The 20,668-nt window shown below is 39.3% G+C and overlaps 1 pseudogene; it reads right to left on the bottom strand.

Annotated features, from left to right (window-relative positions):
* Positions 1–2,517: 2,517 nt before the first annotated feature.
* Positions 2,518–20,668, bottom strand: part of LOC101551766 (hydroxyacyl-coenzyme A dehydrogenase, mitochondrial-like) — a 146,862-nt pseudogene continuing 128,711 nt past the window's right edge.

The raw sequence follows: 20,668 nt of genomic DNA, 5'->3' as shown, positions 1-20,668 counted from the left end.
GGCTATCAGATGTTGTGCAGCCACATTGTGGCCGTACACTTCCAGGAGCTTGGTTTTATAGTCTCTGGATGTTGGACATTGATGGGATTACAAGGGCCTGGGGGGGAGAGAGGGGAGGGGCAGTTTCTGAGTGTGACTGCCTAGCTACTGGAAAATGGGGAATCTAGGTGGAAGAGGCCCAGTCCCAATCCAAGCATCCTTGGAGATCTTGGCCCCGGTCCAACACACCTGGGATCCTCTGCTGGTTCCTTCATGCATGAGGCTCGTCCAAGCATGTGGAGAGTGGCCTTGAGCGGCTGTGGCTCGATATCTTATCCTGGTAAGATATTATCTATAGGTTTTATAATTCATTGACTCATCAATATGTTAACATTAATATTTTATCCTCATCAGCAAATTGCCATGATCATAGTTAAATACTTGCGGCATTATAGAAGATAGTATATTTTTTCCCTTGTGATGATTGGCTAGTTTGAATTTTTAATTTGCTTATTATTCATTTCTAATTTTTGGTGAATCATTGCTTTAAACACCTTTTATTTTGGTTTGGGGACTGCACCTGGAAGTACTCAGGCCTTATTCCTGGCTCTGCATTCAGAGACAATACACTCTTGGTGGGATTCAGGGAACTATATGGGGTTCTGGGGACTGAAACTAGTTTGGTCATATGCAAGGCAATCACTCTACTATCTCAAGTACTATCTCTCAAGCCTCAACATTTAAAAATTTTAATATTTGGCAGTAAAAAATACTTTTAAATTATTTTCAAGGATCCATTTCCGGTAACATGTTGGCAACGAGATTAACCACACCATTACTTTCCTATATGTGGGTAATTGTTTTCCCAGTCCTCATTGCACATAGATTGGGGTGGCATGGAAGCTATGTAATCCATTAGAACATATGAGAAAAAATAATGTATCACTTCTAGTCTGGTACAGTTTAAAAATCTGTAAATTATTCTGTCTTATTCATGGAGCAATAATTGAAGAAATGATTGAAGCCTGTAACTGCAATGTAGAATAATCAGTATGGAAGCCATACTAGATTTTCTTCCTTTGGGAAAGCCACATAGAAGAGCTGACTGAAAAACACTGTGATATGAGAAGAAAATGGGTTTGCTTTAAGACTCTACATAGCCTAAATTCAAAAACACAGCACACTTTAATGAAGGGATTAGCTCTAAAACAATTGTTGTAAAGTGGGTGTGGACACTGTACCCACCACGGATATTGGCATTGTCTGGAGACACTTGTAATTATAGCAACTATGGGTATTCTCCTGAGACCTGGCTGGTAGAGATCAGGAGTGGTACTGAGTATCCTACAACGTATAGTACAGGCTCAGTAGCAAAACAAATCCAACTTAACGTATTATCTTTTTTTGTAATTTAGGTAATAGGATTACAATAGTTTCAAGTTTATGGTATTGATGACTAAGGTCGCCATACATCCATGCCACCTAAGGGCCCATGACCCTCAACCCCTTCCTTATATCAGCAGGAATCCTCTTCTTCCTTCCCAGCCACCCCCCATTCTCTCTTGATTGAAAGTTACGATTTGGGTGCATACAGTTGCCTCACTTAGCCTCACCCATGTGACCCAGAGTTACATGGACTCCACCTGTGTTTCTGAGTTAATTCCAGTCAACCAGTTGTTCCCTTGTTTCTCCCCTTGAACTGGTAGTCTCAAGTCTGTATTCCAATGCCCAGTGCTTATTATCAATTGATACTGTCCCTACCCTAGATTTGTTTCTCTGTGCACTACAGATAAGTATGATCATCCTGTATTTGTCCTTCTGCTCTGACTTATTACACATGTTGCTCCCCAATTCCACCCAAGTCATGACACTAACGCATGACTCTGCTTTACCTTATGGCTGCAGAGTATTCCATTGTATATGTATACCACAGCTTTATCCATCTGTTCCAACTCAACATGTCAATAGTGCTTAGGATAGAGTCCATCCTAAAGATAATATATTTGCAGAAAATGTTTTACCAGGTTAATGTTTGACTTTTAAGTATTCTTTTAATGATTTAAAATTAAACATTTCTTTCCTTTCCCATTTTCAGATCAAAAGGTTGTCTTAAATTTGAGCCCATTTTTAGAGGCACTTTGCTTTCTCATGAAAAAGAGTCAATAATCACTCAAATTGCAGCTGTGAGAAAACTGGGGGACTAGAGAAACAACCCCTCAGTCCATCACAGGCCTTGCCAGCAACCCAGTAGCACACAGAGGAGTAGGGCGGGACTCTCTTTCTCTCAGAGGTAGCTGCAGGCTGCAAGGGAGAAGGGCATCTGAGGGCGGAGACAGGTGCAGTCACCACCACCTGCCTTGTGGGGCAAGGGCGGAGCCTGCACCCCACTCACTGAGAGGAAGAGCTTTCCCCTTACCAAGAGAAGGAACTTGAGCGATTATCTGTGAACATGACAAGGCTCAAAGAAATGCTCCAAGGCACCAAGGGTGTAAAGCCTCTTAGAACAGCCCTAAATTGACAGACTAAGGGAGTTAGTTCCTAAAGGCAGGAACCTGCGACTACCCTAACTAATGTAAAAAAGTATTTCTTTGAATCCAGTTTGAGCCAGCCATCATCATCAAGTTTGAGGGCACCAGTGGGGTACCCGGTCCCGAGCTTCCTGGCCGTGTTGATGTCTCCCTTGGACACATCACGTCGTTCGTACAGCCTCAAAAACACCTCCCTGAGATCGGGCACCAGCAGACTGTTGGTAATGAGCCAGAACTGTCCGTGCAGGACACAGGATGCTTTTGAACGGCTTGCGACTGTCATCGGCATTTTCATCACCTCCACCAGCTTCATCCTGGGCACCGGCTTGAAGAAATGGAGTCCAGGTGGTGGCGTTGGCGATGCTCAGGCTCTGCAGTGAGGGGCTCTTGTCGGTGAAGACGGTGTGTTGGGTGGCGAACTTGTGCAGCCTCCGGAAAAGCCTTTTTCTCCACCTTCAGGTTCTCCCTGATGGCTGCCACCACCAGGTCTGTGCTGTGTGCCACAGACGCAGCAATTGTGCCATCGAGATGGTGCTCAGGCTCTTCTGCACGAGCTTGTCGCCAGACTTGGGGTTTCCTGCAAACTCCTTTTTGGCCTCTTCTCCCAAGCTTTGTTCAACGCCCTTTATAGACTTCACCAGGAAGTCCTCGGTTTGGTCCACGAATACGACCATGTGTCCAGCTGATGCAGTGATCAGGCGATGCTGGAACCCATGACCCCTGCACCAATGACCCTCACGGGCTTGGCAGTGATTTTCTTAGCTCAGGCGGACACAGAGAACGAGGATGACATGGAGCGCACCAACTGCCAGGTGTGGAGGCGGCGGCAGTGGCAGAGAGACACAGCGGGGAAGGCTTAAATATTCTTTGCAGTAGATTTTCTCATTTACAGAAAGCTTTCTCCACACAGCCTGTCGATATTAAATTAATGCTATTCAACGGACACTCTATGGTCAGAATAGATTAAAATAAACAGGATATTCTAGCTAGATGAGCATGTTTAAGAATACGGTGAGAGAGGCCCATGGGCCGGGCGCTTGCCTTGCACACAGCCATCCTGGGTTCAACCTCTGATGCCACCTATGGTTGGTTCCCTGAGCCCCACTAGGAGTGATCCCTAAGAACAGAGACAGGAGTAGGCCCTGAGCATTGAGAATGTGGCACTCCCCCAAAAAGTGAATAAGGTGATAAAAAAAAAAAACCTGACCTTTAAGACCAGAGGAGAGAGAAAAAGGAAAATTCTTCCCCATGTGACATCTGGGAGCTTCTGGTGGACGTTTTGACCAGGTTCTGGAAATTGCCCCATTTGCATTTATAGATTCATTTTTAAGACAAGACTCAAGGGCACTCCTATACTGATTTTTATTGTTTTTTTCTATATAAGCTTCCTCTTCGGGGCTGGAGCGATAGTACAGTGGGTAAGGCATTTGCCTTGCACGCGGCCGACCTGGGTTCGGTTCCCAGTATCCCATATGTTCCCCCAAGCACCACCAGGAGTAATTCCTGAGTGCTAAGCCAGGAGTAGCCCCTGTGCATCGCCGGGTGTGACCCAAAAAGCAAAGCAAAGCAAAACCAGAAAAAGCTCCCTCTTCTATTGTCTGCTCTGCAAGTTCTAGCAGCCTAGTCTCCAAATACTCTTCAAATCAAGACAACATTCATGCTATGCTGGCATTCCATTCGCTATAGGACAGTACAGCTAACACCTCCAGGCAACAGGCCAGGACAGTTATAAGTGTCACCTCATAATTTTCTCTTTTCAAGAAGATCACAGGCTTGGATATCTACCTCCAGGTCATAAAAACATTCATTCAAAGGGACCTATGCACACACTATCCATCGCAGCACTCAGTACAATAGCTAAGATTTGGAATTAACCTAGATGTCAGTGTCACTGTCACTGTCATCCCATTGTTCATTGATTTGTTCAAGTGGGCACCAGTAACTTCTCTCATTGAGATACTTATTGTTACTGTTTGGGGCATATCCAATATGCACGGGTAGCTTGCCAGGCACTGCCGCGCGGGCTCGATACTCTCAGTAGCTTGCCGGGCTCTCCGAGAGGGGCGGAGGAATCGAACTCGGGTTGGCCACGTGAAAGGCGAATGCCCAACCACTGTGCTATCGCTCCAGCCTGACATCAGTGTAGATATGGTATATAGACATGCTGGCTATATTACGCAGCTATAATGAATGATGAAATCATGCAACTTGCTGCAAGCTAGATGGAACTGGAATATATCATGTTAAATGAAGTAAACCAGAAGAAGGACAAACATTTTAGAGTAACTGAATAAGTAAATGCAATGGTTTAAGGGGCAGGGGGGAGGGCATATATCAACCTTGGCCCCAGAATATAGGGATAACAAAAGAAATAGAGTGAAGGGGAAGGGGAGAAGAGAAATATGAGAAGCAGTGGGGATAGGGGTCAAAGGCACTCAGGTACACCGGTGGTATTAAGGTATGATAGAGCTTACTATTCAAACCACAGAGTAAATAACACTGAAATCGTGAGAAGACCCAAACATTAATAACCAAATTTAAAAGGTGCCTGTCAAGATGGCAGTATGTGGCTAGGGGGGCGGGACATAGAATAGGGAACCTGGGAATACTGGTGGAGGGAAGTTAACATTGGTGGCAGGATTGGTGATGGAATATCGTAAGCCAAAAACCCAACTATGAATAACTTTGTAGTTATTCATGGTCTATAATAAAATAAAAGTTTTAAGAAAAAGATCACAGGACTGAATTTCCTGTTATCCAAAGTCGAAACTTTTTGCTTCATGTACTTTTTCAGTTTCTAATTATTTACATTAAAACATAGTCCATCTTCCTCTTTTATTCTCTGTAGCTGCACTTATGTTAAGGTTTGTTTTTTGGTTACTTTTTTTCTTTTTTTCCCTTTATTTATTTTGTAATAAGTGAGTCACCATGAGGGTACAGTTACAAATTTACCCATCTTCGTGCTTGTGTTTCCCTCATACAACGTTTGAGAACCCATCCCTCCACCAGCGTCCATTCTCCACCACCAATGAACCCAGTATCCCTCCCACCCCACCGCACCTCTGTGGCAGGGTATTCCATTTTGTTCTCTCTCCTTTTGGGTGGTTTGCGATAGGGGTATTGAGTGGCCATAGTGTTCAGTCTCTAGTCTACTTTCAGCATGCGTCTCTCTTATGTTAAGTTTTTAAGTTGAGTAATAAGCACATGAGTCCCATGAATAATGTACTATCTCTAAAATTTTATACATTTTATTCTTTCAAAAAACTAATAATTTTTGTTTTAAAAACGAGGGGCTGGAGAGATAGCACAATGGGTAGGGCATTTGCCTTGCACTCGGCCAACCCGGGTTTGATTCTGAGCATCCTGTATGGTCCCTGAGCACCTCCAGGAGTAATTCCTGAATGCAAAGCCAGGAGTATCCCCAGTGCATCTCAGGTGTGACCGAAAAAGAAAAAAAATGAATAAACTTGTGAGATTCAATATTTTAAATATATCCAAGTTGCCATCTCCATACTAAAACAGCAAAGATACAATTCCAATATATGCTATTAAAATATACAAAGTAAATGCCACCAATTTCTCATATGAAAAGACAATCATATGGGTAACCGATGTTCCAATATAAGGAATGCAATAATTCAAACGTAAAGCTGTATTTGGTGATAACTATAGGAAAGGGAATATAAAAAAAGAGCAGAATCTTAAAAGGTCATACTAACAAAAATTGGATAAGGTTCTATAAAGCAAGGTGCAACAAGCTTTTGCGTATAAATAAATTGTCTCTCAGGCATTCCAGCAGAAAAATGAAGTCACCCATCAAGGAGGAAAGGTAGACTATGCTCACATTCTCCACATGGGTAGATAATGCCACAGGGCAATGACACACTATTCTTGAGTTCTGCAGATTAAACTAGGACATCTGGACACACTATTTTGAAGAAGATCAGCAGCAGGGAAACCTTTTTAATCATTAAAGAAGTCAATATCTCAGTGTACTTTTGAGAAACTATAAAAGTTCATTTGGCCCTAAGATCAAAGGATAAACACTGTAGTATCATTGTTCATCGATTTGCTTGAGCGGGCACCAGTAACATCTACATCGTGAGACTTGTTGTTACTGTTTTTGGCCTATCAAATACACCACAGGGAGCATACCAGGCTCTGCCATGCAGGCAGAATACTCTCGATAGCTTGCCGGGGTCTCCGAGAGGGACGGAGGAATCGAACCCGGATCGGCTGCATTCAAGGCAAACATCCTACCCACTGTGCTATTGCTCCAGATCAAAGGAGTGATTGGTAATACTAAAGCTACATATAGAACCAAAAATTTATACTAAATTGTCAGGGCAACGAGTACACATACATAAATACATATATGCAGATATTTGTACACTCATCTGTTCACATGATCATATACATATGTTACAAAGGGCCATGATTTTATTGTAGCTTAAGGCTTAATACATGTAAGTCATTATCTTAAAAATGCCTTTAAAACAAAATCAGAATTCTACATAAATGATTTTTTTCGTATAATCTAATATGTTAAATATTGTAAATACTAACACATATAAAAACCACCTCTAAAGAAATGGAAGGAGTATAATAAAAGGCAATTGCAGATACTGGGTATTCAAACAACACTTCCTTGAAGCGAGTGATCAAATACTTTATGAGTGGGAACTGGCGGAGTATTCAAAACTATTTCTGCTATTCTGCAGGGTTGATTTTGCTTTACTTTCTATTTCGTCTTAACATTATGCATTTCTTCACTGTGAAACTTGCTGAAAATGAATAAAATAAAATCTAGTAGTGAATGGAAAAGCGATTGATAATTCTAAAGAGTTTCTCCTTGCCTGCTGAATTTACTCAATTTTGTTTAAATATCATGCACCTGTATACATAATACCATGAAGATTAAAGGTTAGCCTATAAAGCAAATGTGTAAGTTACAGACTCTGAAATGAATTTTGACAAAGTTAAAAATATATGTGCAACAAACACATCAAATCATGTTAACACCTAACCCCTAATTAGATGGTGCTAGGAGTTGTAGTTTCAGGCATATGATTAGATCATGAGTTTGGACCATATGAATGAAATAAGTTGTGTTATATAGGAGACTCCCAGAGAAGGCACTGACTCTCTGCACCATGTGAAGACACAGCCAGAAGGGCAGGAGAGATAGTACAGCAGGTAGGCATTTGCCTTGCATGCGGCCAACCTGGGTTCAATACAGGTATTATTACTCTGGCCCCTACATAAGTCATCTTCTACTGAAGGCTGAAATCCATTTTTCCTTGTCAGCAGTTGCCATGCTTGTTAAATGTTGAACAAGATCATTGTCACCGTGAGTCCCTGTAGTAATCAGTAAAACAAAACAGGATGGGGTTGGGGGGTGAGATAGTATATCGGGCAGGGTACTTGCCTTGTACAGAGCCCAGCTGGGTTTGATCATCAGAATGCTCTGATGGTCCCCTGAGCACTGTCCGGAGTAATCCCTGAGTACAGGGCTATGAGTAAGCACTGAATAATACTGGGTGAAGCCCCAACAAAACAAAACAAAACAAAAGCAGAAGTACAGACCTTTTTAATTTAGCCCTCAAGTTGTTTGCATTTGGATATTTTAATCAAATGCCGCCACCTCGCCCCAGATTTCTGTGCTGTAGGTAAAACTGACCACCAGGTCACCTTATTGGGGCTTCTTGGGAAAAAATTATGAAGGTCTAGTATACATACATTCATTTCTAGAATAGTTGTGTCCATTTCTATATTCTATAGCTTACCATGAAAGCTGAACTGTAGAAAGTCAATTTACTGCCCTCTAGCAGGTTCTGGGAAAAAGGGAATCTAGAAATCATGCCAGGAAAGGCAAGATGAGGGATAGGGACTGTCTAACCCCTGAGTAAGAGCCTCAGGAAAGCCAGAATAAGCTAAGGTGGAATGTGTAATGAAAGAATTAGAATTATTAAGTGAATTTTCAGGGGGTAAATATTTCAAGAAAGTAGAGGGAAAAAATGGGTTTTTTTTTTTTTGCTTTTTGGGACACACCCAGCGATGCACAGGGATTATTCCTGGCTCTGCACTCAGGAATTGCTCCTGGCAGTAATCAGGGGACCATATAGGATGCTGGGAATCAAACCCGGCTCGGCCACGTGCAAGGCAAATGCCCTGCCTGCTGTACTATCGCTCCAGCCCCAAAGAGAAAAAAAAAACTTTTAGTACTAGGGTTTGAATATAGCTTCATGCATAAAAATGAAGTTTTCATTATTGTACGGGTTTGAAAGGAAGCTAAAATCAATTGTCAGACTCTTGAAATGTAGAGCATAAAGGATATCTAAAATGAGGAGAATGTCTTCCTACAATGACCCTAGTTATTTTGTAAATCCTGTAATTTCATCATTCTGTGAGTAAGCCAAGATTATAAGGAAAGTTAATAAGGAAAGATAACTCAGCATAATGAAAGAGTCCGTATTCAGGAACAGTGTCAGATTATGGATAGGGACTGTTTGTTTGTTGATTTTTTCAGCCAGAGTGTAGAGCCAAGGGCAGAACACATGAGAGCCGTGTACGGAGTTGTCTTAGCAACCGCTATTTGCTACTTGACTCAGGTTGGAAAGAGAACAGCCTTGAGGAAAACGCTGAAATTTGTGAGACGTTGGTTCCTAGTCTCTCTGAAAGTTAAAGGAAAATCTCCTCTATGTATATAATATTCTCATCTGTAAGGTTTCGTATCCAAAAAACTAGTCTAAGCAATTTTCCCTTTTAATTTTTTCCCCACCAGCTCCTCCCTGATCTAAGCAATTTTCTGACCGAGTTTCTAACTGCATTGATTTAAGGTGCATTTAAGGTGTCTTTTCCCTGCGGGGTGGGGGTGGGTAACAAAGTGTCGTTGCATGTGTAATGGGAATACAAAGATAAATTATTAACATACCACCCTATATCTTAATAAGTTCCAAACTTGACGAACAATGTGTTTGGATATTTTATTAACTCTTGTATTCCTGAGTAAAATACCTTTAGGGTTGTATTGCAATCAAACCATACTAACATTCATGAATGTTCACTAAGTGTTGGAAAGACAGCACAGGGGTCAAGAAGCTTGCCTTGGGGCTGGAGCAATAGTACAGCAGGTAGGGCGTTTGCCTTGCATGCGGCCGACCCGGGTTCAATTCCCAGCATCCCATATTGTTCCCTGAGCACTGCCAGGGGTGATTCCTGAGTGCAGAGCCATGAGTAACCCCTGTGCATCGTCGGGTGTGACCCAAAAAGCAAAAAAAAAAAAAAAAAAAGAAGCTCGCCTTGTATGTGACCAATTCAGGTTAGATTCCCCAACACTGCATAGTTTCCCAAGCCAGGATTGACCCCTGAGCACATACACAGGAGAAACTCCCGAGTGCTGCTTGATGTGACTCAAACAACAACAAAATGTTCACTAATATATTATTTATGTTATGAAAAGACACTTAACTATCCACTGGAATGTAAACTTTATGTGGGGAGGCATGTTTCTCTGATCCCCACAAAAGTGCCTAGAACACAGCCTACCACACAGCAAGTACTTAAAAATATATCCTGAGTGAATAAGTGGAGGCTGAGGTCAAAGGAATCAAAGATGTTTTTAAAGATCTGGCTATTTCAAGAAAATTGGAGCCTGATTTGAGCTTAAGACGATTCAAAAATAAACCAAACTCTTAGAAGTGCAAGTGGTCGGGGACTGGAATGCAAACAAGGAGAGATCTAGTTCAAAGTTCCATACTTTAATTATGATTTATATTTTAGGCTAAAGTGATACAGAACTACAAAGGCACTTTAAAACTAGAATTATAAGAGTGAATGGATTAACAACTGTTGGGAAATATAAATTTGGAATTAAAAATATATATTACTAAAAATCAGAAGACATTAACTCATCCAAAGAATTCTCAGGATTTTTTTCTCTATAAAAGAAAAATGGAATGGCTATTCAGCAGGGTGAGGGCATTTTATAACAATGTCCTTTCCTCACCATTGCTTTGTTTTCATTAGGTAAGTAGTTTTCAAAAGCTTTTTATCCTCTTCCTTTTTACTTTCAGCTTTTTTTTTTTTTTTTTTTTTTTTTTTTTTTTTTTTTTGCTTTTTGGGTCACACCCAGCGATGCTCAGGGGTTACTCCTGGCTTTGCACTCAGGAATTACTCCTGGCGGTGCTTGGGGGACCATATGGGATGCCGGGGATCGAACCCGGGTCGGCCAAGTGCAAGGCAAACGCCCTACCCGCTGTGCTATCGCTCCGGCTCCCTTACTTTCAGCTTTAATGAAATTGGTGGTTCTAGCACTGTCATTAATTCTATAGTTGCAAAATTCCCTTAGAGAAACATAATTTTAGTTTATTGGAAAATACTAAGGGGGAGGATAATTTATTAGGTATTCAAATGACTGGGTGTTAGGAAACATACCTTATAGTTTAAAATATCTGTGGGGCATGTGTACTATTAAGTGAATACATATGAAACATAGAATATCCAGGTTAAAACATAAATGATAGTGACATATTTTATGTTCATTAAGCCAGGCAACTGTATATTTGGAGAATTATAGCCAAGTGATATTTTTACCTTGAATCAGCATGTTTTCAGGCCCAGAGAAAGAGACTAGGTACTCCCATCTAATCATGAAATCTTAATGTTTTTTTCTTCCAATGGTAACAATTCTTGGTAACAATCTGTCCCATGTGGAAAAAAATGTCCCATATCACAACTATGTGAGATTCAATAAGTAATAGGCATAAAGATGTCTAAACAGTCAGATATTAAATAGGAATTCAGCCACAATTAAGTTAGTTAACATTTATAAAGTATGTCATAAATATTCTCAATAATTAAAATCCAAGAATGATTTTAGTCTATGAATTTAAAGCGGGAGGGGCATTTTGGAAATTATCTTGTCTAATCCATCAATTTTGTGCAATATAAAAATTTAAATGAAGTAATATATACGCTGTTCACAGGAAGCTATCAGTTTCAATGAGTAAAGAATAACTAAATAAGAAGGTTACAGTATAATGTAATGGTCAGCAAATAGATGAAGTATGGAGTCATATAGGGTCACAAAAAATGACATTGTCTACTGCTCTGGGATATGTAATGGTTAACAATAACTTCCCTGAAGAGGTAGTTGATTTTAAAGGTAAATGAATAAAGAATTAGTTATCCAAGTGAGGTGGAGCAAGGGCATTTCAGGAACTATGAGTAGATATCCCTGAAAGAAAACAAAATTGTAGTATGTTCATGAAGCTGAACAGTCTGTTAAAAGTTGCTTGGAATAGACAATAAGATAGAAGAATAATCTGGTATCAAGAGAAGAAATAAATTTTATAGCCAGAATAAATTTTGTATATGTACAGCTTACAAAATAAATTTTGTAATGTTTTAATAAAAAATAAATTAGAAAATAAATAGTGTAACCCGTGCACATATGCACGTATGTATTATGTATCTGTGAATGAATGCATGAATAAAAATGTCAAGACATAATAGTCACACTACAAGTGCTAAACACAATTTCTATTGTATTGAATTTTATTTTAAAATGTTGGTCAACATCCATTAATATAAAGGTCATGAAACTAAAGTGTCATGATCTGCTGTTAGAGAGACACTCATGTGGAGACTTAAGGGCTATAAGTAAAGGTCAGACCATCATAAACTATATATTATGCTTCGGAAAATGGGGAATCACAGCAGGATTTTGAACAAGGCAGTGAAGTAATACTATTTGATTATTTGCATTTTAAACGTTAATTTCAAATTAGTTCAAACAGAGAAAAAAAGACTAAGGGAAAGAAGGTTAATGTTAAGGGTTTTTTAATGTGATTTAGGCAACTAATAATGATATTAGAGTGAAGATAGTTATTTTGAGGAGGAATAACAGCAATTAAAAAGTTATAATGAGTACAACTTTGTTACTGTTTGAAAGGAGTGATAAATGAGTGAGGAAGGGCAGGGGTGAATGTTTCAGAAATCTATCTTAGGAGAGCACTAATATTTATTGAGAGAGCCTGTGAGGAAGAATAGTAGAACTGAGGATAATGTTTTAGTTTTGGAGGTAGAGAGAGCTGACAGTGATGGTCTAGTTGGGGACGTTCTGAATTTTTTGAAGTAAATATAGGAAATCAGAAATTAAGTATAGGATTACAAATAAGTAAGGGAAATTGTGGCTGGCAGAAGTAGGAGTCAGCAGCATACATAGAATATTTGAAACCAACTTAAGTGTGAAATATTGACACTCAACCCATCAAAGTTTAATAGGCAAGGTATATAAAGACTCACAAATATTTTTAAAATTCCTTGTCAAGAAGTGGAAAGAGAAAATGAGCAAGCACTTCTCTGAAGAACACAGACAAATGGCAAATAGACACATGAAAATTGCTCCTATGTCTTAATGTCAAGAAAATTCAAATTGGGCTAGGGCGATAGTACAGTGGGTTGGGTGTTTGCCTTGCACCAACCCAGGTTCTGGGTTCAATCCCTGGCATCCCACATGGTCCTCCAAGCACGACCAGGAGTAATTCCTGAGTACAGAGCCAGTAGTAACCCCAGAGCATTGCCCTGTGTGACCCAAAAAGCCAAAAAGAAAAGAAAAAATTCAAATCAAGATGAAAATGAGATATCATCTCACACAATGAGAGTGGCACATACCAAAGACAAACAAAAATGTGGAACAATCTGTGTTGGTGGGGCTGTGGTTAAAAAGGAACTTTCATTCACTGCTGTTAGGAATGCTGTCTGGTTCACCCCCTGAGAAAATAGTAAGGTTCTGAGAAATATAAGAGTAGAACTGTCATATGACCCAGTAATTTTACTTCTTGGTCTCTTCCCCAGGAATACGAAAACATTCATACAAAAGGACATAGGCACTCCATTATTTATTGCTGTTTATATAAACTGAACACTATGCAGCTGCAGAAAATGATGAAATCATGAAACCTGTTGTAACTTGGATGGAACTAAAGGATAGTAAATAAAGCAAAGTAATTCAGAAGAAAGACGAATACCAGGTGTTCCCACTTGTCTGTGGTATATAGAATAACAGGAGGGGATTCAAGATATCAAAATGGAAATACCTTGGAGCTGGAGAGATAGCACAATGGGCAGGGCAATTGCTTTGCACATGGTTGACTCAAGTTCAGTCCCCAGCACCCCATATGTTCCTCTGAGCACCGCCAAGAGTGATCCCTGGGCTCAGAATCAGGAGACAGCCCTGAGCAGCATAAACAACTGTGGCCAATAAAGAAAAAAAAACAGAGGACAGGATGCCTAGATTACCCTGGTTCCTAGATTACAAAACTGAGAAAGACAGGGAAATAAATATTAAAAAAAAAAACACCTAAAATGTGCCTGTTAGGTATAACCCCTGAGCATCACCAGGCATGACCCAAAAAAGTCAAAGAGAAAGTGCTTATGAATATGAACCAATCATGATGGCCACTTAGTACCTGTATTGCAAATCATAACACCCAAAAGGAGAGAGAGAGAGAGAGAGTAAGAGGGAATGTGTCTGCCACAGAGGCAAGGGGTGGGAAGGGGTGAGGGTGACACGATGGACACTGGGAACATTGGTGCTGGAGAATGGGCACTGGTGGAGGGATGGATATTTGATCATTATATGACTGAAACGTAATCATGAAAGTTTGTAAGTCTGTAACTGTATCTCATGGTGATTCATTAAAATAAATAATAAAACAAACAAACAATAACAAAAAAGAAAGTGCATGTCAAGATGGTAGGCTTGGTGGTGGGAGTGAAACAGAGGGCCCTAATGGAGGGAAACTGATACTGGTACTGGGATTGGTGTTGGAACATTGTATGCTGGAAACCCTACTGTAGCACTGTAGCATTGTCATCCCATTGTTCATCGATTTGCTCTAGCGGGCACCAGTAACGTCTCCATTGTGAGACTTGTTGTTACTGTTTTTGGCATATTGAATACGCCACGGGTAGCTTGCCAGGCTCTGCCGTGTGGGTGAGATACTCTTGGAAGCTTGCCGGGCTCTTCGAGAGGGACCGAGGAGTGGAACTGGGGCCGGTCGTGTGCAAGGCAAACGTCCTGCCCACTGTGCTATGGCTCTAGTCCTGGAGAGAAACTCTACTATGAATAAATAACTTTATAAATCATGGTGCCTTCATATAATATTTTTGAAAACCTCTTTTGTGAGCTGTAATATGTCCTGACTCTTAAAATACCCAAAGCACTTGTGTAATGGGTATGTGGTACAAAACAATGATTCCCATGAACAAATCGGAAAATTGAGGCTGAGAGTTCAGATGATCTGCAAAGCTGGCATGGTATTGTAAGATATCGAGACCCAACATAGATTTGTTTATGTTGAATATTTTATTTTGCTTTCTATTCTACTAAGATACTCCTCCCCTTCAGGTTACCTGCTTTACTTGTGTTCACTGAAAATAGACAAATCTGCTCTTCTCTGAATAATACCTAGTCCACCAGCACTTATCACCAGACATGTGTTAGTAGGTCATTTACTTTGCTTTGATCTTTGTGTGCAGAGATCTGAATTAATCATATTACATAAATCATAGAACATGTCATTTATCCCTGGAAGGCCAATATTTTATTCTATGTATTTAATCTTCTTTAACCTCATTCACTGTTTCCATTTCCTACTTTAAATTTTCTGATTTGTTGAATATTCACTGCATGTATTATGCACTGATATTTTGTTGTTTTAACTCAGTATTACAGTTAAAGAGCTACTAATTGCTTTTAATGTTACATGGCATTCAAGAGCATACATAGGGATGATGTTTCACTTATCACTTTCAAGGTCTGCATTTATTTACATTTAATGTCTTTTATTTCAAATTCCTTGAGTTATAACAAGCATGTAACTCTAAGAAGCTTCAGCTACACAGTGTGTTCATTTAGTATATGTGTATTTTGCCAAATAATTACCCAAATAAATTGTCTCCAATTTCCTGCTGCTGAAGACAAACTTGTGGCAAATATCCATCTAAATATTCTCTTTATTGACTGCATGAGAGTTCTTTATGTTTCATATCCTGAATAAAGTTGCAAGATCATGGGAGATGAACACATTTAACCTCATGATGTAGTTTCATTCCCACCCACCCAAATGGCTGTTACCAGTGTACTCACCAAAGTTCACACACAATTTAGGAGTTTCTTTAAGAAGCTCTTTCCCGGGGTGGGAATGTGTTTCATATGGCAGAGTACATGCCTTGCTGTGTGAGGCCTTCAAATGGATTTCTGGCTCCACATGCATGTCAGTACCACTAGGAGTGACTCTGGTGGGACACAGGCACCTTTTTGGAAGGCCTCCACAACAATAGCAAAATTTAAGTTCTTCTGAGCCTTAAGTCTTCAAAATACTCTTACGGCTAGTCTTTATTAATCTTATGGTTTCATAATTCTTTCTTGTTTTTTTTTTGCTTTTTGGGTCACACTCAGCGATGCAGAGGGATTACTCCTGATTCTGTACTCTGGAATTACCCCTGACGGTGCTCAGAGGACCATGTGCGATGCTGGGAATTGAACCTGGGTTGCCCACGTGCAAGGCAAACACCCTACCTGCTGTGCTACTGATCCAGCCCCATAGTTTCATATTCCATATTGAGCTATAGATCTTCTTGAGGGCATACAGAATACTGTATATGTATGGATATTGTATATAGAAATACATATAGTATTCATGGATACAGAAATCTGGATTCATATGGCATTTTAGTATTTACATAAAATAATCTCCATGAAATAGGCTGGTTTTATCAGCGTTATCCACTACCTAATACCATTTTCTCCAGTGATTTTCAGTGTCATTGGTATCATAAATTAATTTATATTATTAAGGTACTCTGTTTTCTAAAGCATAAGTCTCAAAAAACTTTACCAAATACATTTGTTATTTAGTTTGGTCATCTTATCTCATGTCATTATAGTTTCATATTTTTTTTATGATCCATCTGTAGCAGTGGTGAATCCCTTGAATTTGAATACTACTAAATAATTCAACACAGTTGTGTCAAGCTTCTCTGAACTTCTGAATTTAGCAAAGGCCTCGAAAATTGAGAAACGACAACACTGTTCTCGATAAACTGTCACAAGAAGGAATCTGAAACCTTACACACATCTCTGAACTATAATAACCTTAACTGTCCTTTTGACTGTTGAAAGGATAAATTTTGAGCAAGGATTTTCTTGCTGAGTGAAATAAATATATCTGCCTACGAAGTTGCAAAACATCGATGGACCAAACATGATGACCTCTCAGTGTCTGTGTTGCAAGCCATAATGCCCAAAAGTAGAGAGAGAGTATGGGGAATATTGTCTTCCATGGAGGCAGGGGAAGGGTGGGAGAGGGGGGGTATACCGCGGATATTGGTGGTGGGGAATGTGCACTGGTAAAAGGATGGGTGTTTGATAATTGTGTGATTGTAACTAACCCAAACATGAATGCTTGTAACTATCTCACAGTGATTCAATAAAATAAAAAAAAAATAATAAAAAATAAAAACCTTTCAGATTCACTGACTACTACTTATGGTAAAGTGTTATAAGACATTTACTAATATAAAAACTTCTCATTATTTCCATGTCTATATTTTATAGATACAGAAATTTGCAACAATATGTAAAGATGTTTATATTATGCTCTGTCATCCAATATAAATGGCAACAAATTTTGTATATTTTGTTACATAAAATTCTCTTTATTATAAGAGTATATATCTCAAAGAAAAGCTTTTAAACCTCTAATTTGTCTAACAACATTCTTTAGTTATGGATTAACTTTCTTATGTATGAAATATGGACTGGAGTGATAGCACAGTGGGTAGGGCGTTTGCCTTGCACGCAGCTGACCTGGGTTCGATTTCTCCATCCTTCTCAGAGAGCCCGGCAAACTACCGAGAATATCCTGTCCGCATGGCAGAGCCTGGCAAGATACCCAAGGCATACTCCATATGCCAAAGACAGTAACAAGTCTCACAATGGAGACTTTGTTACTGGTGCCCTCTTGAGCAAATCGATGAACAATGGGATGACAGTGCAGTGCTATATGTATGAAATATATTTTTAAATATTTTAATTAAATCACTGTGAAAAATAGTTACAAAGTTGTTCATGATTGAGGTTCAGTCATACAATGTTCCAATACCCATCCGTTCCCCAGTACAAATTCTCACCACCAATATAGATTCCTAGCAGTTTTCCTCCACTGACCCAGCCTGCCTCTCTGTCTCTGGCAGTATGGCAAACTCTCTCTCTCTCTCTTTCTCTCTCTCTCTCTCTCTCTCTCCCTCCCTCCCTCCCTCCCTCCCTCCCTGCCTGCCTCCCTGCTTCCTGCCTTCCTCTCCCTCTCCCTCTCCCTCTCTCTCCCCTTGCACCTTTTGTCACTGTGGTTTGCAACACCATTAGTGAAAGGGTATCATGCATATCGTTTGATATGGATAAACTTTTGAAACAGTTTTAAATATTATGTTATTGAGACATTTACTATTCTAAAATTGTTCTAGTCCATGGGAAACAGTGACCCTTCTGTTTCTCTTCTTTTCACCAACAGCTGCCCCAGCAGTTGCTAGTTCCCCTAAGCATTCCTTTTTTGTAAACACAGTATAATGCCTGTTAATCTGCAAATACTTGCAGGAGAGTCTATGCAAATTTATTCCAGATGAGGGCGGCCAACAACTATTTCTAATGCTTCTCCTACACTATAATGCGGTCCACCTCAGTTTTTAAGTAATAATCTGAGCATTGCATTTGCCAAATGATGTTAGAAACATCTGTTGATTTATTTCCCTCAAAATTCCATTGGGTGTCCTGTCTCAGCTACCCCTGTTTGAAATGGTCAGGCTGCTTTAACTTTCATTAATTGTCCCATTATCTTTGCCTGTTGCATCATCTCAAGAAAAATGATCTTTTTACTGCTATATCATAATCATTTAAGTGATTTTCATATAATTTTTGAGATTCTTTCATCCAATTTCCACAGTTATTGATAATATTCATTTGAAGAGTAATTCTTAATCCTTCCTTTAATAACACAAATATGAAAGAGGACACAAGCTGATTAATTTTCCTCTTCTGTTGCCACTGTACGTTTATGTGCTATATTTCCTAGAAAAATTCTACTACGTGATAATTAATTCAAAACCATTCTCATTTTCTGTTTCACACTCCTACTAGAACAGTATTAAGTTAATATCTTCCCCAGCCAAACCTCAACTCTATCAAAATATTTATATGCTATTATTAATATAATGAGATCACTTCCTCAGAGTGATATTTTTCTTCTCATCATTCCTCTGGACTCATTAATATAAGAGTTCTTCACTTCCACCCTTTTTTCCTAGGCATATTTTGGTTTCCTTGACTTATGTCTGAAAGATGCAGCACTTAAAATGCTGAAACAGAATAAGAAAGAAAAAATCCAAAGGAAAAAGAAAAAATCATATCATTTCAGCATTGTAAATAAATTCTCTCATTTTCATCTGACATGGTTTTGAGCAGATACAAACTAAAGGTTTTTTAGTATAAGTGTTATAAAGATAAGAATACTGATTTATATATAATTAATATCAACATCTAAAGGGGGGAACAAGTTATTTGACAAATTGATACAGCATTTTGACCTGTTCAGTCTCCAGGAAGGAACAAAACAAATGAAGAGATTAGCTTTGAGAAAAAGGAACAATGGATGCAAATAATTATACAAGAACTATTTAGGAGAAAAGGTCATGAGAACCCTGATGTAAAAAGAGGAAGAAAGGAACAAGGAATACATTGTGTAAAAGAAGGAGAAAAAGTGAGGTGGCAAAGTATATTAAAGGTAGGAAAGAGGAAAATGAAGATGACAAAAAGAGGTAAAAGTAGAAACAATAATACAAAGTTTTAAAAAGCATTCTAGGGACCATTGTGTAAATCACAGTCCTGCAAGCCCAAAAAAAATTGTGTCACAGGATTTTGACAATAGAGTCTTAATTACAAAGCCTCCGTCTCATTTTTAACATTCATCACTGAGCAGGTATCAATCAGAGTAGTCTGTGTGTTTGTGGGGGGTGGTTGGGTGTGGGAGTGGGTGTGGGTGTGGGTGTGTGAGAGAGAAAGACAGACAGAAACAGAGACACATAGACAGTTCACAAAGAATTAGAAAAATTTCTACCTTTTGTGACTTTAGAGTGGAATATTTAAATGCTTAAGGGGATTATTTTGTTAAAATAATTACTACCACTATGATCTTGAACATGTTAATTCACCCAGTGGAATTTCAATATCTTCTATTTTATAAAGTTATTCATTGCACAATTTCATAGGGATAAAATTAGGTGACATATGTAACTACTGTTTGAATAATTCTTAACACACTGAATAACTTTATAAATGTTAGCTAGAATTAGTGTAGAGTTAGAAGTAGCAACAGTATCACTAAAGGAGCTTCTGTGAACTGGTACTTAGAACTCAGAATTCTTTCCAAATACCCATCTGTGATAGCAAACTCTCAATACAGCAGGCATGTAGGAAAAAGCCACAATGTATTAAAGTTCATATAAGACAAATCCACACTTAACATCATTTCCAGTAATGAAAATCTGAATGTCTCTCCTCTAAAATCAGAAATAAAATCTCACCATTTTTATGCAACATTTTACTGGAATTCCTACCGAGAGTTATTAGTAATTAGGTCACTTGTATCACTTGTATCACTTGTCGTCTAGTTGATTTTCAATTTGCTAAAGCAGGCGCCAGTAACGTTGCCATTTGTCCCTGTTCGTGGTAGTGCAGCCCAATGATATCTGCTTGCTCCAGGAACAGGAAGAGCCTCAAATCGTTCATTCAGGGATTTGACGAAGAAATCCGAACATCTAGTTGGTGGGCGGCCACGTGGTCTTCAGACATCCCGTGAAATCCAGTAGGTAACAGATCTACTCCAGCAGTCATCTCTGAATTGCATTACAAGACCAGCTCATCTGATTTTTGATGCCTTGGCAAACAAGACAGAAGACAGCGTCCCTGACTCTGGACCATCGATGGAGGTCAGAACTCTGGATTCCTTCTCTCACTTGAGTGAGATATGATACTCTTAGCATAGCTCTTTCGATTCCTTTTTGGGATACCCGAATAGTGTTCTCATCCTGTTTGCATAGGG

This window comes from Sorex araneus, chromosome X (genome assembly GCF_027595985.1).
Source record: "Sorex araneus isolate mSorAra2 chromosome X, mSorAra2.pri, whole genome shotgun sequence".
Lineage (NCBI taxonomy): Eukaryota > Metazoa > Chordata > Mammalia > Eulipotyphla > Soricidae > Sorex > Sorex araneus.
The sequence above is the reverse complement of the archived record's forward strand: the minus strand, read 5'-3'. Positions and strand labels throughout refer to the sequence as shown.